This window comes from Hyperolius riggenbachi, chromosome 7, assembly GCF_040937935.1.
Source record: "Hyperolius riggenbachi isolate aHypRig1 chromosome 7, aHypRig1.pri, whole genome shotgun sequence".
Lineage (NCBI taxonomy): Eukaryota > Metazoa > Chordata > Amphibia > Anura > Hyperoliidae > Hyperolius > Hyperolius riggenbachi.
This window is the reverse complement of record NC_090652.1, coordinates 78923043-78945376: the sequence shown is the minus strand read 5'-3', so window position 1 is coordinate 78945376 and position 22334 is coordinate 78923043. Positions and strand designations below refer to the sequence as shown.

The 22334-nt window shown below is 45.8% G+C and overlaps 1 protein-coding gene across 1 annotated transcript in view; it reads left to right on the top strand.

Moving 5' to 3' along the window:
* Positions 1-5012: 5012 nt before the first annotated feature.
* LOC137525563 (somatostatin receptor type 5-like) overlaps positions 5013-22334 on the top strand; it is a 50762-nt gene continuing 33440 nt past the window's right edge. Inside the window, exon 1 of the mRNA XM_068246700.1 lies at positions 5013-5531. The gene's annotated coding sequence lies outside the window, so the exon portion shown is untranslated. The remainder of the gene's footprint in view (positions 5532-22334) is intronic.

The window sequence follows — 22334 nt, the reverse complement described above, 5'->3', positions numbered from 1 at the left end:
CTGATTGCTATTAGTTTAAGAGGCACCCCAGGGCCTCTAACCCCCCCCCCCCCCACACACACACACACACACACACACACCTTACTTTCTAGTTATCTGGGGTCTACATGAAAAGGGCGCCGGTAAAAAAGGGCGCCTGGTGGAGCCCATATATATATCAACTTCGGCTACAAAAAAGGCGCCTGGTGTAGCCCATATAAACTTCGGCTACAAAAAAGACGCTTGGTGTAGCCCATATAAAAACTTCGGCTACAAAAAAAACAAGGCGCCTAGTGTAGCCCATATAAAAACTTCGGCTACAAAAAAACTCCGGGATGTGCTAATTACTATACCCCCTCCAGGCCGCCATGGATAGTGGGGGAATGAAATAATTTGGCTTCCAGCGCTTGTAGCCCATATACAAACTTCGGCTAGAAAAAAACTCCGGGATGTGTTAATTACTATTCCCCCTCCAGGCCGCCATGGATAGTGGGGGAATGAAATAATTCGGCTTCCAGCGCTTGTAGCCCATATAAAAACTTCGGCTACAAAAAAAAAAGGTCAATAATATGGGCTACAGAGGGGCACCTTACTGTAGCCGAAAAAAATATGGGCTACAAAGGGGAGCCCGCTTGTAGCTGAAAACCTTGTAGCCGAAAAAATATGGGCTACAAAGGGGAGCCCACTTGTAGCCTATATCAAAACTCGGGCGCCCTTTTCTACACCTTGTAGCCCATATTTCCAGAAATAACATTGATGTCTATTGGCGGCGCCCTTTTCATACAGGCAGCTCGGGCGCCCTTTTCAACCGATCCCGTTATCTGGCTTGCAGTCACCCTTTTCTTATTTCTGTCTGTTTCAAACACAACAGGGGAATGATAGTTGAGTGAGTTTTGCGTCCCCTCCTACACTGCACCCTGAGGCTGGAGCCTCTCTCACCTCTGCCTTGGCCCGGCCCTGATTCACACTAAGCTGCTGCTATTAACCTGCTGGGCGGTCTGGACGAGCTCAGCTCGTCCAGTACCGCCGGAGCCTGCCGCTCAGGCCCTGCTGGGCCGATTTGGCTCAAATAAAGTGCAGCACACGCAGCCGGCACTTTGCCAGCCGCGTGTGCTGCCTGATCGCCGCCGCTCTGCGGCGATTCGCCGCGAGCAGCGGCGAAAGAGGGTCCCCCCAGCCGCCTGAGCCCAGCGTAGCCGGAACAAAAAGTTCCGGCCAGCGCTAAGGGCTGGATCGGAGGCGGCTGACGTCAGGACGTCGGCTGACGTCGATGACGTCACTCCGCTCGTCGCTATGGCGACGATATAAGCAAAACAAGGAAGGCCGCTCATTGCGGCCTTCCTTGTTTATTCTGGGCGCCGGAGGCGATCGGAAGAACGCCTCCGGAGCGCCCTCTAGTGGGCTTTCATGCAGCCAACTTTCAGTTGGCTGCATGAAATATTTTTTTTTTTATTCAAAAAAAACCCTCCCGCAGCCTGCCTGGCGATCTTAATAGAACGCCAGGCAGGTTAAAGGGAACCTAAACTGAGAAGGGTATGGATTTGTCCTTTTAAAATAATACCAGTTGCCTGACTCTCCTGCTGATCCTGTGTCTCTAATACTTTTAGCCACAGCCCCTCAACAAGCATGCAGATCAGGTGATCAGACTGGATTAGCTGCATGCTTGTTTCAGGTGTGTGATTCAGCCACCACTGCAGCCAAAGGGATCAGCAGGACGGCCAGGCAAACCCTCTCAGTTTAGGTTCCCTTTAACTAGGAATTAAGAGTTTTCTTATTATCATGCAGAACAGTTCCTCCTGCTAGTTAGAACTGTTTAAGAAGAAAAAAACAGTTGTTAATGCTTTGATAAATCTGGCCCATTGAGAGGTGAGTCGAAACTTGCATCACAGGTAGGAGAGGCGAGAGAAGAGAACACACATGCAGAAATCTACAATGTTATAACAGAATGAAAAAAGTTTCTAATTTTAATAGGCTGTTGAGTTTTAGTCTTGACAAATAGTACTGTGCTATTTTTGTGAACCGTGATAGACTTTAAATATGAGGGATGGGGTTGGGCAAGGGTAAGAGGTCAGGTTAGTGGACTAACTTCTACACACTTTAGATTATGGGCAATGTTATTGTTGCTAGCACCCCATCAAAGGGTAATCCATGCTCTTAGCAGAAATCCTGCTTCTTTCTAAAGTGTTACTTTAACCATCCACTTCCTGACATTAACGCTTTGCTGATATCTAAACCCCTAGCCCCACCCACTAACTATTAACCCCTTCCTAGCACCTACCGTAATCCTAGTCTGCCCGCCTAACTGTAATCTCTCCTCAATGTAAATTAGTTCCTGGTGCCTAACATTAACCTCATAACCATGACATCTAAAATCAACTTCCCCTTTTTCCCATTACCTAACGCTCATGGCCAGATTTAAGCCAAGGCTACATGGGCCATGGCCTAGGGCACCACAATATCAAGGGTGAGCGGGCAGCAGCCTATACTAGGGGGAAGTAAAAGGTCACCAGGCTATCTATACAGGAGTGAAGGGGGCATCAGGCTATCTATATGGAAGGTGTGGTGAGGTTATCTGGCTTCTTATCAGTGGGGGGCTGAAATTTCGCATGAGCAAAATTTCACATCGAAATTCGCATTTACGCATCGTAATTGTATTGCGAAATTTCTGGGGAGAATCATAATTGATTTCGTATGTAATAGTAGTATTTCATAATTTCATGTAATTTTCCGCATAATTTTCGCGCAATTTTGCAAAATTTTGTGTTGACTTTAGCGGTTAATAGCAAAGCCCTGATACATGCTATTGCTACCAAAACTGGTACGTATGTTAACGAGAATATTAGGTACAAGCAGAAAAATAATTCTTCAAAAAGACATCGTTTTTGAGAAAATCGATTTTAAAAATGCAAAGAAAAATGGTTTTTAAACTGTCATTTTTCTAAGTTTAAAAAACATTTTTTCTTTGCATTTTTAAAATTGATTTTCTCAAAAACTATATTGTCTTTTTGAAAAATTCTTGTTTTTCCTTGTACCCACTATTACCTTTAACATAGGTTAAAAAGGTTCAAAATTAATTGAAATTTAGCAAAAATTACGTATAATTGGGAAAATGTACACGAAATTTAGCAAAATCGTAATTTTGATAACGATCATCGCTACTTCTTATACTAGAGAGAAGGGAAGAGGTCATCAGAATACAAATACTGGAGGGAAGAGGGTGTCATCTAAGCTGGAGGAAGTGGAAAAGGTAATCTGGCTACCTATACTGGAGGGTCAATGGGCTACCTATACTGGGAGGAGAGGGAAGGGTCATCTAGCTACCTATTCTGGAAGTGGGGGTGGGGAGGGGGGGGGGCGTTGTCGACAGATCTATTCTGAAAAGTAGAAATCTGGCTCTGCTAACGCTAACCCTCCTAAACAATGCCCAACCTTAGCCGATGACTCTGACTTACTTTTACTTCTCTTTACCTTTGGTGCTGAAGTCAAGCATGAGGGGCTGAAATCTTAAGGGTCCTTTCACACTGTATTCATTACAAAGCGGTGCAACAGACAATATTGCATCACAACGCGATGCAATGATAGGGAATGGGGAGCCCAAATAGCATAGTATGTTATGGTTGGAAATGGGTAAGTGTAAATAACAAAAGAACTACTCACAAAGGTGGGTTGCAACAGGGGCAACAAACCACTTGAAGGAGATGGAGACAATTAATCCGACTCCACTCAGGATGTCCAACCTGGACTGATTGCGGTCACTCTCTCTGGTAAAAAGGCTGGCATTCACAATGGTGTCCACCATGTGATGCCTGTAAGGACCCCTCAAACCTTAGTGGGGGTGGGGGGTTAGTATGTACAACGGGGTAAAGAGGCACCCAGATGTAGATAAAACTGAGTTAAAAACACTAAAAACGTAAAAGGTCAGGTGGCTTACTCCAATGTCAATAGTCTCATAAGACAAAAGGTTTATTTAGCACAGGCAACACATTTTGTGGGTCTGGGCCCGCTTCCTCAGGCCAATACAAGTGCCAAAAGGATAAACAGCCAAAAGCATTGAGCAATGCTGAGACGCTCAATGCTTTTCACTGTTTATCCTTTTGGCATTTGTATTCGCCTGAGGAAGAGTACTCACACCCACGAAATGCATTGCCTGTGCTAAATAAACTTTTTGTTATCTTATGAGACTGTCGACATTGAGGTAAGCCACCTCACCTTTTACATTTTTAACTCAGTTGTATCCACATCTGGGTGCCTCTTTACCCCTTTGTGTGATGCAATGATATTCCTATGGGGCTATCCGATTGGTTGCAATGCAGCGCGTCCTGTTGGGGTAAGACACAGCATACAGTGCATTTACAGCGCAACAAGCATGTTTACAGTGGCAGTTAGGCATAACTTCATTGTACTGTATGCCTTGCTGTGTGGTCGCACAGCAAAGTTACCCCTTGATGAGACTTTTCAGCTCTGTTGCGATCTTATCACAACACAGCATGCAGAGTTTGAAAGGAGCCACGGTCTATTCTGCTGCTCTGTCGCAGCCAGGGAATAGCACCCAAACTAAATGGTTAACCATCAAAGCTGAAATCACATTTGCAGGAAAAAAACCCTTTGGGTTCTGGCATCATTTACATTGTAGCCCGGGCGGGGCAGCACTTAATGTCTGTCGCTCTCTGAACCCCCTATCCTTTTCCCAGCTAAATAGCCCTGCCATTCTGATGCCAAAAAGCTGATATTAGGATATTTTGGCTCCAGAACATCCCTCCAGAGAAGGGAAAAATCACTTTTGTGTGAAATGATTCTTTAGTTGCCAAATGTTGCTGCTTGGCAGGGACGCTGATTGAATGAGTGAGTTTAACCCATCCATATTAGGAGTGTCTCACAACAGGTATGCTCCAGATTTGCTACTCATCTCTTGCTTCCCCCTCAGGGTGATTGGATGAGCAGGGATGTGACAGAGGAGCTGTCATCCCACATGGAAATCATATAACACACCTTCTCCAGGTCTGTGGCTGGATCAGTCACTCTCTGGAGCTTGACACAGCAGCAAGGGGGCTGGACCTGAGCCAAACAGGGCTTTGCATGCCTATGTGATAGAGTGCTCCTAGCTGCTTTTCCTGCACAGGGGCAGAGGACACCCCCATTCACATCACACAGGAGGCAATGAGCAGCTGAAACCTACATTAGCCACTTAAGAGGACATGCCAGGAGAGGAGCCAGGCACCTGGGCTGCTGCTACTGCAGGGAGGCAGTTGATGATATTCTCCTACCAGGGCTAGTACTGGCAATGAGAAAAGAAGCCAGCCTGATACAGCCACACTTCTCTGAGCACAATGTGAAGGTTGTTTTCAGGCAAGGACAATAAACGGGAGAAGACTAAGGTGGGATTTATAAAGCAGTGTGGGAGAAGTGAAGAGGCTGCGTTCTCTAGCAGGTGCATAGCAGGGGGACAGCGGGGCTGAACAGCCGCCAGTCTGCGGACTTGGGAAGAAGCACTGTAACCAGTCCTGCTATGGGAAACTTACTGCATGCCTTACTGAAGACAAGGGAGCATTCAGGTAAGGCGGAATTCACTAAAAGCATCGAGGATTATCTTCAAACAAAGGTGATGATAGATCAACCTACTCAGCAATAGCAAAAATGATGGACAGAATGAATAATTTTAGGGACACTTGGGGATGGGTGTACTGCATAGTTCTTAAAGTTTGACCAGGGTCTCAGGATTATTAAAGTTTATCTCCACAATCTCAGACTGTATACTCAAAGTATTATTGCTAAACATTAGCAACGCGGATGAGGTGTTTTAATAGAGTTTATTACTTTATTTCTTGTATGGGTACAGGGGATGTTTTGGGGTGTTGCAGGTAGAGGATCATCATAACCTGCCATGGAAGAAACCTAGGAGACAATAATCGATCTGAAGAGGTCAAGGTTTATAGATTTTCTCTCAGTTTTATGTGTGCAGTGTGTGTTTGCATGTGTGTGTGTGTGTTGCACTGTGTGTGTTGTGCTGTGTGCGCGTGTGTTCAGTATGTGTGTGTAGTGTGTGTGTGTGTGTGTGTGTGGTGTGTGTGTGGTGTGTGTGTGTGTGTGTGTGTGTGTTGCACTGTGTGTGTTGTGCTGTGTGTGTGTGTGTGTGTGTGTGTGTGTGTGTGTGTGTGTGTGTGTGTGTGTGTGTGTGTGTGTTGCACTGTGTGTGTTGTGCTGTGTGCGCGTGTGTTCAGTATGTGTGTGTGTGCAGTGTGTGTGTGCGTGCGTTTGTGTGTGTAGTATGTGTGTGTGTACGTGTGTGTGTACGTGTGCATGTGCGCAGTGTGTGTACGTGTGCATGTGTGCAGTGTGTGTGTGTGTGTACAGTGTGTGTGTGTTTGTGTGTGCAGTGTGTGTGTGTTTGTGTGTGAGTGTGTATGTGTGTCTGTGTGTGTGTGTGCAGTGTGTGTGTGTGCGCGCGTGTGTGTTGTACTGTGTGTGTGTGTGTGCAGTATGTGTGTGTGTTTGTGTGTGTCTGTGTGTGTTTGTGTGTGTGTGCAGTGTATGTGTTTGTGTGTGTGTGTGTGTGTGCAGTGTGTGTGTGTGCAGTGTATGTGTGTGGTGTACAGTGCGTGTGTGTGCAGTGTGTGTACAGTTTGTGTGTGTGTGTGTGCGCGTGTGCATTGTACTGTATGTGTGTGTGTGTGTGTGTGTGTGTGTGTGCAGTGTGTGTGTGTGTGCAGTGTGTGTGTGTGTGTGTGTGTGCAGTGTGTGTGTTTGTGTGTGCAGTGTGCATGAGTGTGTGTGTGTGTGTGCAGTGTGTGTGTGTGTGTGTGTGTGTGTGTGTGTGTGTGTGTGTGTGTGTTGTACACAGTGTGTGTGTGTGTGTGTGCAGTATGTGTGTGTCTGTGTGTGTGCGTGTGTGTGTGTTTGTGTGTGTGTGTGTGTTTGTGAGTGAATGTGCACAGTGTGTGTGTGTGGTGTACAGTACGTGTGTGTGTGCAGTGTGTGTACAGTTTATGTGTGTGTGTTTGTGTGTGTGTGTGTGTGTTTGTGTGTGCGTGCAGTGTGTGTGTGTGTGTGTGTGTGTGTGTGGTGTACAGTGTGTGTGTGTGTGTGTGTGTGTGTGTGTGTGTGTGGTGTACAGTGTGTGTACAGTTTGTGTGTGTGTGTGTGTGTGTGTGTGTGTGTAATGTACAGTGTGGGTGTGTGGTGTACAGTGTTTGTGTGTGTGTATTTGTGTGTGTGTGTGTGTGTGTGTGTGAGACTGTGTGACAGTGTGAGAGAGAGTGTGTCTGTGTGTGTGTGTGTGTGTGTGTGTGCAGTATGTGTAGGGGGGGGGGGGGGGGAATTGTGCATGGGTTGCATATATCCCACTGGACAGAGTGCTGTTGAGAGCTCATTGTTGTTGGAAGATATGTGAAACCAATAAATGCACTGGGTTTATTGAGTAAGGTTCACACTTATTAAAAATCATGTGTGAATTGCGATTTTGCGGAAACTCAATAGCCACACATACAATGAAAGTCAAAGGAGATTTGCACATCTATTTTAAAATTTCATTATTGAAAAAATTGAGTTTGCGTTTTTGTATGCGTAAAAAAACTCTTCATCTTGCAGCATAAATTCCAACACTGCATGCAAATTCTCATTGATTTCCATTAGCTACCATTAAAGAATGCGCATGAAATAAATGCCTACGAATGCGCCTAGTGCCCGGAAAGGACGCAAAAGGAAAAATTGTGCGTGTGGCGTGTTTTGTGCACGGACAAGTGTGAATCCAGCCTAAGGCAATGCATGGAGCAGGAGGGATTGCAGAATGCTTTGGGTTGTAGGGGTGCTGCAAAACAATAGGCTGACATTGCTGTTCCGTGACCGTGTGCAGAGGGCACTCGCAGCAGCCAATCAATAGTTCTAAGGAAAGGTGACCTGTTGCTATAGGTAACTGCCAGTTGCATGCACGCTTTGCATGCTGGGACTTGTAGTTCCTCATCAACTGGAAGGCATAGTAGCAGCCCATGCTGAAAGCTGCCGTAATTATCAATCTGAGAACAATCTTTGTGTGGACACACTGCTCAGCAGCCAGTTCTGTTACATGGAAAGGGGACAAGCTGTCCTGCTGCGGGGTCTACAATGGGAGACGAGTTGTTAAGGTGCCTATTAAAGTGAACCTGAACCCAGAACTTCCTCTCTACTATAAAAGATAAGCAACAGCATTATATCCTTTAAAGAAAAACATTTCTGTTACATATTATACAAATCCTGCAATAAATCTGCAGTGTGCCTACTTTCTGCCTTCATAGAAGCAGACATAGGGTTAACATCCTGTGTTTACAAATTAGCTGCTCTGCTGAGGCAGCCAGCTGACACAGCTGAGAGATCAAATTACACTTGTGATTAGTCACAGATGAGGGAATTTAGACAGGCTAAACCCTCGAAATACAAACAGATGCATTTCTCTAAGTTTTCCTTCTGTCCTGTGCAAGAGTTTAGGTCCACTTTAAAAACAGTCTTTTCTTCTGAACTGAATGATCTAAGGGTGGCCACTAATGATCCAATCTTTTTCATCCAATCTTACCATTTCTATGTAATATAAGGTAACTGCCTGAAGTATCCATTCAGTATATTCACTCAATTTACCCTTATACTACATAGATTTAGTAAGATTGGATGAAAAAGATTGGATCATTAGTGGCTACCATAACTGTAAAAAATGATCTGTGACTAAAAATTGCAATGTTAATGAACACCTTTAAAGCAAATGTAAAGTGTCCTGTAAAAGAAAAAGTCAGATACTCACCTATGGAGTGGGAAGGTTCTGGATCTTACAGAGCCTTCCTGGTCTTCTCTCGATGTCCTGGTTTTCCCACTATTCCTCATTCAAATTTGGTGCCTTTGGGAGTCCTAGGAAGGCTTCGGAAAAAGCTGGAGACAGGTGGCTTCGTAAAGCGAATGCGAGCACAGTACCAGTATGAGTGCTTCCGAAGCCTTCTGAGAAACCCCAAAGGCATATTCCACCAGTTAGTTGAAGAGCTTCAATCGGGAGAGGGACAGCGGTAGACAAAGGACACGGAGAGAGGAACGGGAAGGCTCTATAGCAGTGTTCTCAAACCTGTTTACTTGACCCCCTCAATGATTCATGTTTTGCCGGCAACCTCACCTACCGTATGTCTCTCAGCTTCATGGAATCCACCGAACTAAGAACTACCCAACCTGTGCATAGGTGAGGTTGCCTGCAAAACATGGACCATTGGGGGGTGTAGGTATGCTCTCTTACTACATGGAGGTGGCCAGTGATTGGCTGATCAAACTTGGATGTGTGTACGCACCCTTAAATCTAAAGTGAAGTCTGACCGGGTTCATTTCAAGCATCCAATCATGCGCTGGGAAATTTGCAATAAAATCTAAACTTGTCTCCATGTGTGGATGGTAGAGTGATCTCAGTTATTTTAGTTTTAATCATGCTCACAGTTGTCATAAGTATACATGGTATACAGGTAGGTAGTGGCATATCAATAGACCATGAGGGGGCGGGGTTCTATAGACCTCCCTCCACCTCTTGTGCGCTCCCCACTCTCCAGTGCTGAGTAGCATAGGAAGTTCTGTTTTATTTACCAGATCCACGCTGTCTCTGGTCTCCTCCTCTTGCCAGGAGCCCTGAGCGCTATACTGACTTTATTCTGGTCCTGATGCAGGATGTGATCAGGAGCTGCAGAATGCCAGCATACAGCACAGGGTTCCCGGCAAGAGACCTCCCTACTCAGTCGCACACTATTTTGGCAGTTAGACTTAGCCACTGCTGTTCAGGGAATGCATTTAAAAAAAACAAAGAAAACCATGAGAATCCCCCATGAGGAGATGGTCTACTCCAAATCCTGTCGGTTCTATCCGATTTTAACTGCTTGTTTTTCTTTTGCTGTAGTGATCCTTTAAAAGTGAGGCAACTGCAATTCTAATTCCTAACCCGTGTTTATCCTTAGTGGATTGATTTAAGAAAAAAAAAAAAAAGAACAGAATGAAAAATACTAATATTCCTGCCTTGCAATATTTCTGTAACAGCAATCGTATGTGTTTAGATTAGACACAGTTCTGAAAGGTAAAAAAACACAGAAATCCCTTTCTCAGACATGTTAGGGGTAACCATGACTACGTAATCATACAGAGCTCTGTAATCTCATGGCATGCCTGTACTTTTAGTTCTCCGTTACGACTGGAAATGTAGACTACCTGCACTGTATCAACCCCTTCCACCCCGCCCCACAATCCCAGCGCTCACAGTACATAAAAAAGAGCCCAATGGAATCTCTCTTTTTTCCATGGCGCTGTTAATTTAGTCTTATCTCGTTGATCGATGTCTGGATTAGAGAATTTATTTAGCCCTTAGCCGTAATTGGAAAACTATTTTCGTTGGGGAAGTTGGTGATGATAAGCTTTTATTGTTGCCGGTTCATGAAGATGAATTGCCGATCGGATGATTAGAACAGCTTATTTATATCGCCTGTCGTTAGGGTCGCCGTATCCGTTCTGTTAATCTTTTCATCTCTCTTCCATTCATTCCCTCATTGGTTGCCCGCACAAGTTCTTTCATCATGTTAATTAAACCTGCCTGGCCGGTGAAGCTATGGAGAGGGTAGAAAAGTCGATTTGACTGAATGAATCATAGAGAAGGCTGGCTGGATGAAGAGCTCTGAATGCTGAGGGGAGAGAGTTGACTATATTGCAATAAGAGTATCGTACCCGAAGCCTCCGTGTCTGTGATTAATGTGCTGCGAATGAGCAACAGAGGGGAAGGGACCAAGGTTCTCAAGTGCAAGGTTGTGTCAGTAACCTGGAGCTTCTGGCAGGGGCGTAACTAGAAATCACTGGGCCCCCCTGCGAATATTTGGATGGGGCCCCCCCCCCATAGGTGCCAAATAATCGTAATGGGGCAGCGTTTCACTGTAAATTAATTGTAAAGTGGGCAGCATTTTACCAGACAATCGTAATGTGGGCCAGAAAATCGTAATGTGGGCAGAGTTCACCAGAAAATCGTAATGTGGGCACCAGTCACCAGAAAATAGTAACGTGAGCAGCAGTCACCAGAAAATTGTAACGTGGGCAGCATTCACCAGACAATCGTAATGTGGGCAGCGTTCACCAGAATATCGTAATGTGGGACAGAAAATCGTAATGTGGGCAGAGTTCACCAGAAAATTGTAACATGGACAGCATTCACCAGACAATCGTAACTTGGGCAGTGTTCACCAGAAAATCGTAATGTGGGCCAGAAAATCGTAATGTGGGCAGCGTTCACCAGAAAATCGTAACGTGGACAGCATTCACCAGACAATCGTAACGTGGGCAGTGTTCACCAGAAAATCGTAATGTGGGCAAGAAAATCGCAATGTGGGCAGCAGTCACCAGAAAATCGCCATGTGGGCAGCAGTCACCAGAAAATTGCAATGTGGGCATCAGTCACCAGAAAATCCTAATGTGGGCAGCAGTCACCAGAATATCGTAATGTGGGCAGCAGTCACCAGAAAATCCTAATGTGGGCAGCAGTCACCAGAAAATCCTAATGTGGGCAGCAGTCAGTCACCAGAATGTCGTAATGTGGGCAGCAGACACCAGAAAGTCGTAATGTGGGCAGCAGACACCAGAAAATCCTAATGTGGGCAGCAGTCACCAGAAAATCGCAATGTGGGCAGCAGTCACCAGAAAATCGCAATGTGGGCAGCAGTCACCAGAAAATCGCAATGTGGGCAGCAGTCACCAGAAAATCCTAATGTGGGCAGCATACACCAGAAAATCGTAATGTGGGCAGCAGACACCAGAAAATCGTAATGTGGGCAGCAGACACCTGAAAATCGTAATGTGGGCAGCAGACACCTGAAAATCGTAATGAGGGCAGCAGACACCTGAAAATCGCAATGTGGGCAGCAGTGACCAGAAAATCGCAATGTGGGCAGCAGTGACCAGAAAATCGTAATGTGGGCAGCAGACACCTGAAAATCGCAATGTGGGCAGCAGACACCTGAAAATCGCAATGTGGGCAGCAGACACCTGAAAATCGCAATGTGGGCAGCAGACACCTGAAAATCGTAATGTGGGCAGCAGACACCAGAAAATCGCAATGTGGGCAGCAGACACCAGAAAATCATAATGTGGGCAGCAGACACCTGAAAATCGTAATGTGGGCAGCAGACACCTGAAAATCGTAATGTGGGCAGCAGACACCAGAAAATCGTAATGTGGGCAGCAGACACCAGAAAATCGCAATGTGGGCAGCAGACACCAGAAAATCGCAATGTGGGCAGCAGTGACCAGAAAATCGCAATGTGGGCAGCAGACAGACACCAGAAAATCATAATGTGGGCAGCAGGCACCTGAAAATCACAATGTGGGCAGCAGACACCTGAAAATCACAATGTGGGCAGGGCAGCAGACACCTGAAAATCGTAATGTGGGCAGCAGACACCAGAAAATCGCAATGTGGGCAGCAGACACCAGAAAATCATAATGTGGGCAGCAGACACCTGAAAATCGTAATGTGGGCAGCAGACACCAGAAAATCGTAATGTGGGCAGCAGACACCAGAAAATCGCAATGTGGGCAGCAGTGACCAGAAAATCGCAATGTGGGGAGCAGTGACCAGAAAATCGTAATGTGGGCAGCAGACACCAGAAAATCATAATGTGGGCAGCAGGCACCTGAAAATCACAATGTGGGCAGCAGACACCTGAAAATCACAATGTAGGCAGCAGACACCTGAAAATCACAATGTAGGCAGCAGACACTAGAAAAAAAAATGCACCTGTGAAAAAAAAACAATTCACTTACCTGACAGAAGTCTTCTCCTCTCCCGGCATCTGGCTCACAGCTCCCCGAGTCCTCCTGCAGCACATCTCCCGCGCTGACAGGCAGAGTGCAGGGCTACGGCAAGATGGCTGCCAAAGCCCTGTACTAGAGACACAAAGTCTCCAGTGTAGGGCTTCTTCGGCGGCCATCTTGCCGTAGCCCTGCTCTGCCTGCCGGAGACTATGCAGGCTGCTGAAGCGGGGCTGCGGGGAATGAACTGGCGCAGCGTCTATTAGACGCTGCGGCCAGTTGAGCACCTTGCTGGGGGGTCCAGAGCAGCGCTCCCCCCACGGACAGTGAGCGGGCCCCAGAGCAGCCCCGGGCGGCCGGGCCCCCCTGCGGCTGAGAGAGTCGCATCCCCGGTAGGTACGCCGGTGGTGACAGCCTTTCCTCCTCCGGGCCCCTGACTTGCTAGGGGCCCCCCTGCAACTGCAGGGGCTGCAGGGTCTATTCCTACGCCCCTGGCTTCTGGTGAAGCTGTATCCTAGCTCTGAATATGGATGTGTGTGCTGCTTGCCTATAGTCAAACTATGGCTTCAACCAAACATCAGAAACCATTTGTGACCATTGGAACCAAATCTACGTAGGAACTGTGGAGTTACTTCAGCAAACATCCCTGTATTGCTGAGGTAGTCATTAGTAACCTATCATGCTGGATTACCAATGCCCAGTACACACAATGCATTTTTCTGTTAGATTCATGGTCGAATCGATTATGTCCGACAGGTCCATTCTGATTTTTGATTGTTTTTCTGATCGATTTTGTATAGAAGTCATCGGAAAATCAAACAGAAAAATGATTGGAAATCAGATCGGACCTGTTGGAAATAATTGTTTTACTGTCAATCTGATGGAAAATTGCATTGCGTGTACTAGGCGTAGTGACTAATCTATATTGCTTCTACTGGATAGTTTGAGACATCACTAAAATTGGTACATGATCATATGATAGATTACAGCAAAATAAGAAACACTAGGAGGAGGTCCCTTCTCTTGTGAGTAGTAGAGACACTAAGGAAGACAACACAGGAGTTAGTGGATGAGGGAGGAGCCTCCACTGCGACCTACAGAAAATTGTAGGCTTGTCTGAAAAGTTATGTTTTGAGAGAACCTTTGACGGTTCCCAGGCTCAGAGCATGATGGACAGGCTGTAGGAGAGAGTTCCAAAGGAGAGGGGAGGAGAAGTCTTGGATGCGGGAGTGAGAGGAGGTGACCAAGCTAGAGGACAAGACCTTTAGTTATATTTCTTTCTACACCTCTAGTCATGCCCCACCACACCTCTATTCACATCCCAACACATTGTGAGTCACACCCACCACTACAGCACTAGTCATGCCCTCACTCCACCTCAAGTCACTCTTCACACATTCTCTCCACAACAACTGTGGTTACCCCCCCCCCACTGCACCACCAGTCATGCCCCCACCACACCTCCATTCCACTTCTGCTCTAGTCTCATCTCCAGTTCACTCCACCTTCATTCACACACCCAATGACCTTCACTCACACACCTTAAATGTATCCAGCTACCTCCCCACACCTCCCATCATGCCACCACCTCCAGTCAGGCTCACTACTATACCTAAAGTCATGCTCTCCTCCTCCTGTCTAACCCCTACAACACTTCCAGTCAGTCCTTCTTCGCACCTTTAAGTCAAACTCCTTGCCACAGGTCCGGTCAAGCTCTATCCACAAACCCAGTTAAGACCCCACCACAAGCATTCCACGAATAGTTTAGAGGGAAAGAAAATCACACAAGTCCTTTCTATTAACAACACTCTTGCTTTGTATTAGCATTTGACAGTAAGCAAGGCAATCATTTAAAGCCCAGTTTTGGAATTGTGTTCCTCGCTCCTTCTCCTCTTACCCAACTCAACTAATCCCCCCTCCCCAACTTTTTTTCATTTACTCAATGATTGGTATGCATCAGACCCTGAACTAGGCCCGATGCAGCTTGTTTTGTATGGGGAACAAAATAGGTCAGATATGCCCCTGGCTGCAGAGATGCACTGCCACCACCATCCCTTCTGGATTTAGTAGCTCTTACTATACCACCCAAGTACGTGATGGTAAATATGATCCTGTGCGTTCTTCTAAGTCATCATAATGCAAGAGTTGACTACTCAAGGTAGAAGATCTGTAGGCTTGACAAGATTATGCCTATAGCAGGCCCATATTTAAATCACATGAGCCTATAGGCACAGATGTTCTGGCACCCTAGACTTTGCCCTCCATCAACCCACAAACCCCAACAAACCTAACGCAGTCACGCAAGTGTTCTGGATGGCCCAGCTTTCACATCCGTCCTACTTGTGGCTGGATGGTGTAATGGTTAAGGGCTCTGCCTCTGACACAGGAGACCAGGGTTCGAATCTCGGTTCTGCCTGTTCAGTAAGCCAGCACCTATTCAGTAGGAGACCTTGGGCAAGTCTCCCTAACACTGCTACTGACTATAGAGCGCGTCCTAGTGGCTGCAGCTCTGGCGCTTTGAGTCCGCCAGGAGAAAAGCGCGATATAAATGTTATTTGTCTTGTCTTGTCTTGTACTTCCCCTGCCCTACGCTGGTAGCCACAGGTGCCTCTTAGTGTTAGGTAACAATAAGTACACTCAATATTAAGTAGCTTGAGGTGCCCCCAAGTATTAGGTAGCTAGAAATGCCCCCGGTAAATCTCATCAATGGAGTGCAGAAATGAGTGAGATGAGTAACCTGCCATCTATGCTCTGTTAGGTACTTTGTATAGCGAAGGAGGGAGGGAGGAAGGCACGGGGGAGGGGATAAGCTACCTTTATATCATCAGGTGCCTGTAGGCACATGCCTACAGTGCCTTATGGAGAAATTTGGGAGGAGAAATAACTGATTTTCTTTTTTAACTAGACAATTCTCTGAAAAATGTGCACAGTCATGTTTGTGGAAAACCAGTCAGTGTGATGACCATCATCTGTTTTCTATGTGTAGGTTTATCCATCGGTCATTCTACCCCTGAACCCTCCTAGCTGTAGATTTGTCTGTCCCAGAGCAGGGGTGTAACTACAAATCATGGGGCCCCCCAGCAAAACATTGATGCACCCCCCCCCCCACACCATTATTTACACCCCTTCCCTTTGCTAACCTTGGTGACCCTCACAGCCTGGAGGCCCATCTTACAAGGGTCATAAAACAAGAGTGGCCATCAGGATCTTCACACCCATAACATGTGTAGCCACAAAAACACCAGATCTGAAGGCTTGTCCCCTTTATTAAAGGAAGGGAAGGTTAGTATTTGGGCCCCCCTCACAGCTCTGGGCCCCCCTACAGTTGCAGGGGCTGTGCCCCTCTAGTTACGCCTCTGTTCCAGAGACTTTCTTCTGTCTGGAAAGTTCTATGTACATGTGGCTAGATAGTGTTATGGTTACAGGCTCTGTCTCTGACTCAGGTGACCTGAGTTTGAATCTTGGCTCTCCTTGTTTAGTAAGCCAGCAACCTATTCAGTAGGAGACCTTGGGCAAGTCTCCCTAACACTGCTACTGCCTATAGAGCGTGTCCTAGTGGCTGCAGCTCTGGCGCTTTGAGTCTGCCAGGAGAAAAGCGCAATATAAATGTTATGAGTCTTGTCTACCCACTTGTTTACCTGTACTGCTTTTATGCTGCTTAAAAATGTATGTTTTATAACGATATTTGCTGCAATTAAAACCTTCTGTGCTTTATGCCTGATTTACATTTCCACATTTCAAAGGCCACTAGGCCAGGCTCATCAAGCTTTGCACAGTGTGTTGCTGGGTGACGAGATCGGGAAAAGTGAACTGTAAAAGTTTGAACATTTCGCAGTCGGCCTCCATAGACAGCTCCCTGACTCATGCTGTTTGAGAAAGATTATATGAGAAGAAAAACAGGCAGTTAACTGGTTAACTGCTTCAGAGATAATGTTATCATTAATGACCACAAAATGGTTGGGTTCTCCCTGAAATAAATTTCTTATCTATGTTAGCACAGTTATCAATGTTAAAACAAAAAAAATATTAGTGTAAATGTAATGTGTTGCCTTTGTGGATGATCTGGGGTGTTCTGAACTGCTTTCCAACAAAATATCAACCTTCTCCCTGCCATAAAGTGCTGCCCACACCACACCCATGACCACATTTTTGCTACCCTTCTCTTTTCTTCCCTCGAGGCCACTATGTGGTTGATTCACAAAGGTTACTTATGTCAAATGCATTCTTCTGTGAACTAAAACCCCGGCTTTTAACTTAGCTGTAGGGATAACAGTGGTGCCTAGATGAGTGAATCTGTGAATGCATTTGTTTGAACATTTGCATGTGAGAGTGCGAAGGGTTAATAGATTTTTGCTGTTTTCTAGCCACACCCCCTTCAGCACCTCCCTCTCTTTAACTTACGGTATTTAATGTAGAGATGGGAAGTTCGGATCTTTTCAATGATCCGGATGATTCGAATCGGATCATTGAAGAGATCCGGATCTTTGATCCGAATCTTGGATCATTTTACTACCGGAAGCATTCGGGGGTGAAATGAACAGCAGGACAGGTCTGTGGACAGGAGACGGGGAGGGGGGTGGACACACAGAGAAGGGGAGAAGATGGACAGAGGGCAGGGAGTGGACAGAGAAGGGAGGAGGGACGAGCAGAAATGTTTGCACGTAATACCCACATGCTGCAAATCACATGCTTTACATATATTTCACCTATATGTTCATCTGTACACTTTGAAAGAAAAGGTCGCACAGTGAAAGAAAACATTCCCAGAAGCTGAGTGCAGGAGGATTATATTGCCTTTCAATCACACTGTCTGCAAAGTTGCTGAGCTGAGCCAAAAGCTTTCCAATGTGATCACTGTGTACAACTACGGAACAGCCAGCCTATAATGAGAAGCACGTTATAGCCAGTATGTGTGCTCTACACATATCTGGCAGTGGCACCCATGTCCCCTCTCTCTCATCTACCTGTCTCCCTGCAAGGCTGCCTCCCTTCCAACTCAGCGATCCATCCCTGCTGTGCTTCCAAGACCCCGCTGCCCGCTGATAGGGGGCGTGTCGCCCCTGGCCCCGCCCCTTTTGCGAACCGAATCACTCATTTTGATGATTCGGATTATCGACTCATAAAATAGATTCGGATCAAAGATCCGAATCGTTCATGATCCGGACAACACTAATTTAATGTCCTAACTAGATGCGATGTGCCTGGATATATGTATTTTGTTCATGTCAAATAAGGAGAGCTAAAACATGGGTTATGTCAAATAAGGAGAGCTAAAACATGAGCTATGTCAAATAAGGAGAGCTAATCCATGAGTTAAGTTAGCTAAGGAGAGGTAAATAATGAGTAAAGTCATTTAAGGAGAGATAAATTGTGAGTTAATAAATAAGGTGAGATAATTTAACAGAAAAGTTTTGTAAATCAGACCCTATGTCAGTACAGATTATCCAGCAAGCTCAGGGACAACAACGGGGTGATTTGCATATTCAGCAGTGATGCATTGTGGGAGACATCATATGCTCACTCCAACCTGAATTATAGCAAATGACTTCTGTTTTAAGAAAGCTAACTTTTGTTTTCCTAAACATTTTAGTAAGGGGGCTTTTTGGTCCATTGTAGCCCCTTACACACTCCTAGGAGTTCTGGTTCACCATGAGCTTGCTGGGTACTCTGTAACTCTGGGTGTTTCAAGTCCGACTTCATAAACCCAGATTAAACCATGCCATGCACTGATGAGGAACAACCAATCTGATACATTTTGTATGAGTGTTGGATTATTGTGGCTCTGTACAATTAACAAGCTGACATATCATTGCTTTCCAGCAGATCTGGAGGTGTGGTTAGCTTACAGGGCCAAAAAAGGATGATTTTCATATTCAGCAGTGATGCATCATGGGAAACATCATATGCTCACTCCAACCTGAATAATTGCAAATACCTTCTGTTTTAAGAAGGCACATTCCTATTTTGCACGGTGTCAGGGAGGCTAAGCAATGATTGGTATGGCTGGACTAGGCAGAGATAAGCGAGCATAAACTCGCTTAGGCAGAAATGCTAACGTTGCAGAAAACATACAGTATATGACCTTTACAGTGTGCGTTTTGGAAATGCACAATTTACTGCATGATTATCAAAAACGGTAATGCCCAGTGATGTTGATCCAGGGATTTTATCTGATTGCCATCTGGAGTTGGTAAAGGAATTTTTTCCCTTTTTGGGGCAAATTGGACCATTGCCTTGTAGGGGTTTTTCGCCTTCCTCTGGATGAACAGGGGTATGTGAGGGAGCAGGCTGGTGTTGTACTTTGTTTTCTAGTTGAACTTGATGGACATGTCTTTTTTCAACCCAAGTAACTATGTAACTATGTAACTATGCATGTAAAACGCACATAATGTATCTCAATAGAGACCCAGTGGAGTTCATTTTTATGTGAGTTTTTTTTTTAATACAAATATACTGTATTTGACTCCATTTTTACTAAAATACTGTATGTTACTCCATTGGTTAGGGAAAATAAGTAAAAGATGCCAATGCACAAAAAAACGAATGAAAAATGCATGAGAAACGCAATTGCAAATGCATACAAAAACGCTGCAAAAAAAGAAATTAAAAACGCACAGTGCAGGAAACGCATGCCTAGTGTGCTCCCAGCCTCATGCTCGCTCATCTCAAATGACTGTAGCCACCTGTCTGCCGGGAGTTCTGACGAGCTGTGATGCATTTTAGCACGTACAATGAAGAAGTGAGTCACTCTGCTGAATGCTGGCATGCTCCAAACGTCACGCCACACGAGCTAACCCCGAGCCAGTCAGCCTGGCCAGCTCTCTTTGAACCTGTGCCCATGTCTGCACAGGACAAATGTCCTATCTGGGTTAATAATTGATGCTGCCTTTGGATAATGAAATGAACTTTCTCTGACTGAGAGTAAAACAAATATTGGGGGATCGCTGGAGCTGGGTGAGGCGAATCCAGGAGATGTAAGAGAAGCGTGAAGAGTGGGCGGGGCAGGAGAATTGGGGAGGGGGTTGCTCTTGTTATATTTCAGCACTTGGACAGTACCTTGGTAACATGGAATCTCAGTCAATGGAAGCCGGTGGGGTATAGAGTCAGTCTGACCAGTAGCCAGGCAACGCCTGCTGCACCCCTTCACTGCCAGGACAGAATGGTTTTTTTACACATTTGCGTTAATGTACTTGCGTTAGCTGCAGTGTGTCTTCCTGTGAACTCAGCTTCAAGCAAGTCCAGGCACAGACTGGCAGAATGTAACATCTGGTCTATGAATTGTTCCTGTCTCCTATGGGCAAGGAAGACAGTCATTGCCAACCTTTGACATCTATGGGGTACAGATTCTTGTACAAAGTGACAAATCATTTGTACGCTTTAGAAATTCATAACAGCTCTAGTAAGGTTCAATTTTTTTTCCAGTAAAAAATTTAGCTTAACCACTTCAGCAGGGCCGGCGCTACCATAGAGGCAAAGGAGGCAGCTGCCCCAGGGCCCCAGAGCTTGTAGGGGCCCCCAGTGGCTACAAGAGGAAAAACATTTTTTTCAAATCGACCTTATAGTTTTTGAGAAAATCGATTTTAAATTTTCAAAGGAAAAAAAATACACATTTAAAAACCAGCCGACTTTAATGGTTAATAGCAAATCCACCTTAAATTCTAGAAACCCTTATAAATTCAAAAAGACCTTATAGTTTTTGAGAAAATCAATTTTAAAATGTTGAAGGAAAAAAGTATACTTTTAAATGCGGTAAATGTCACTTTTAGTACCTAACGGTAGTGTAATTTTACATGTATCAAAAGAAAGAGCAATACATTTCCTGTCGAGGTTTCCAGGGGGTCCATACGCAGCCACAGCGCTTTGGCCAGGGATCGCTATACAGCCGCAATATGGCTGTATGAAGATCCCTGGCATTTTTTTCCTATTTTCCCAGTTTTTTTTTTATGTATAGAGTGTGGGATTTTTTTTTTTTTTTAATTATGTGGGGTCCCCCCTCCTGAAACTTTTTAACCCCTTGTCCCCCATGCAGGCTGGGTAGCCAGAATATGGAGCTCCGACCGATTGGGGCTTCAAACCCTGACTATACCAGCTGCAAAAAAGTCACTTAATGCCAATTTTTGCTCTGTTAGGGGGGGGGGGGGGGGCTGCACTTCAGGACTCAGCCTTTACCCCCCCTTAAGGACCAGCCCTGAATTCTAAGATCTGTGCTGGGTGGGCTCTCTCCCTCTTTTCCCTCCCTGCCCCAGAGATCGGAGGCTGCACAGGAACGGATCTGTCCTGTGCAGCCTCTAACAGGCTCCTGCCTGTCATGTGACAGCGATCCCCGGCTGCTGATTGGCCGGGGATCGCTGATCTAGTACTACACTGCTACTGTTAGCAGCGTTGTAAAAATGTAAACAAAGCGGATTATTTCCGCTTGTGTTTACATTTAGCCTGCGAGCCGCGATCGGCAGCCCGCAGGCTATTCACGGAGCCCCCCGCCATGAATTGACAGGAAGCAGCGGCTGTTTCCTGATTAATTAGCCTGCAGCCGGCGACGCAGATGTGCCTCGCTGGTCCTGCAGCTACCACCTTGCCGACGCGCGTTATGAGTGCGTGGTCGGCAAGTGGTTAAAGAGGACCTTCATGCAAAAACTAAAAATCCATCATCGCTGCTGTAATGCAAAGTTATATTTACCTTCGGAGTCTTGTTCCACGAAGCTGCCCCGAATTCCCTGCATCACTACACTTCTGCCACTTGGCCCCGCAGTAAATAGCTTGGCATTTTTCTCTCTTAGGAGAGAATTCTGCCATTTGGCCCCTTTTCCTTTCTCTCCTCTGAAAAAAACCGACCAAGCAGTAAATAGCTTGGTGGTTTTTTCTCGGAGGAGAGAGGGGAGGCGGGGCCAAGTGGCAGAAGTGGAGTGATGCAGGGACTTCGGAGCGGCTTTGTGGGACAAGACCCCGAAGGTAAATATAACTTTGCATTACAGCAGCGCTGAAGGATTTTTAGTTTTTGCAGGGAGGTCCTCTTTAACATTATATTAACCTCCCTGGCGTTATAATTATTTTCAGATTTTAGGGTCTTTCCTGATTTCAAACCATAAAATCAAGAAACAATCATTCTGCCAGGAAGCCAGCAGCAGCCCCTTCTCATACTCATCTCCCTGGTCTCTAGCGCTGCAATTTTACCTCCATCCACCGGGTGGCGCTGTAACACTTTGGGTGAGATCAATGACGGTGATCTCACCAGAGTGACTAAGAGCCTCTGAGCACAGAAAATAGAAGGGCTACCGATGTCTGGATCACCCAGGGGGTATGTAAAAGCTCCCTGCTGCCTCCATTCACTTCCATTAAGCCTGCGGCAGCTAGCCCAAGCTCAGTTTAGGATTACCCACAGGGAGGTTAAAGAATATGATGTTAAAGCAAACCTGAAGCGAAAATAAAGCAGGACTGTGTAGTCAGTACAAAAATCATCCGACTCCTCAGTTTATGAAACCTCCGACTCCAGGTACCCAAAATTGCTCCAACTCCTCCACTCTGACTCCTTAGGCTTCCTGCACACTGCAAATCCGTTTTGCGATTCCGTTTCCGATTCCAATTTT